The sequence below is a fragment of the Nannospalax galili genome, unplaced genomic scaffold (assembly GCF_000622305.1).
Source record: "Nannospalax galili isolate Female #2095 unplaced genomic scaffold, S.galili_v1.0 scaffold3178, whole genome shotgun sequence".
Taxonomy (NCBI): Eukaryota; Metazoa; Chordata; class Mammalia; order Rodentia; family Spalacidae; genus Nannospalax; species Nannospalax galili.
Window position 1 is genome coordinate 50,378 of NW_008340768.1, and position 334 is coordinate 50,711.

Sequence of the window (334 nt, forward strand, 5' to 3'; positions counted from 1 at the left end):
GTCCTGGAACTCACTATGTAGACCAGGCTGGCCTTGAACTCACAGAGATCCGCCTGTCTCTGCCTCCCGAGTGCTGGGACTAAAGGCATGCGCCACCACACCCGGCTTTATGTGTTATACTTTTATCTATAGCTGGCAGTGCAGTAATTCATTTATACAGCATCACCACCAACATGTGAGGAAAGCATTGTGCTATGATGTTACAAAGAGTATGACATTATTAAGCAATTATTAAGTAATAGAAAAATTTCAGTTCCATTATAATCTTATACGATTACTAATGTATATATCGTCAGTAACTGAAACTTCATTATGTAATACATGACTGAATGTT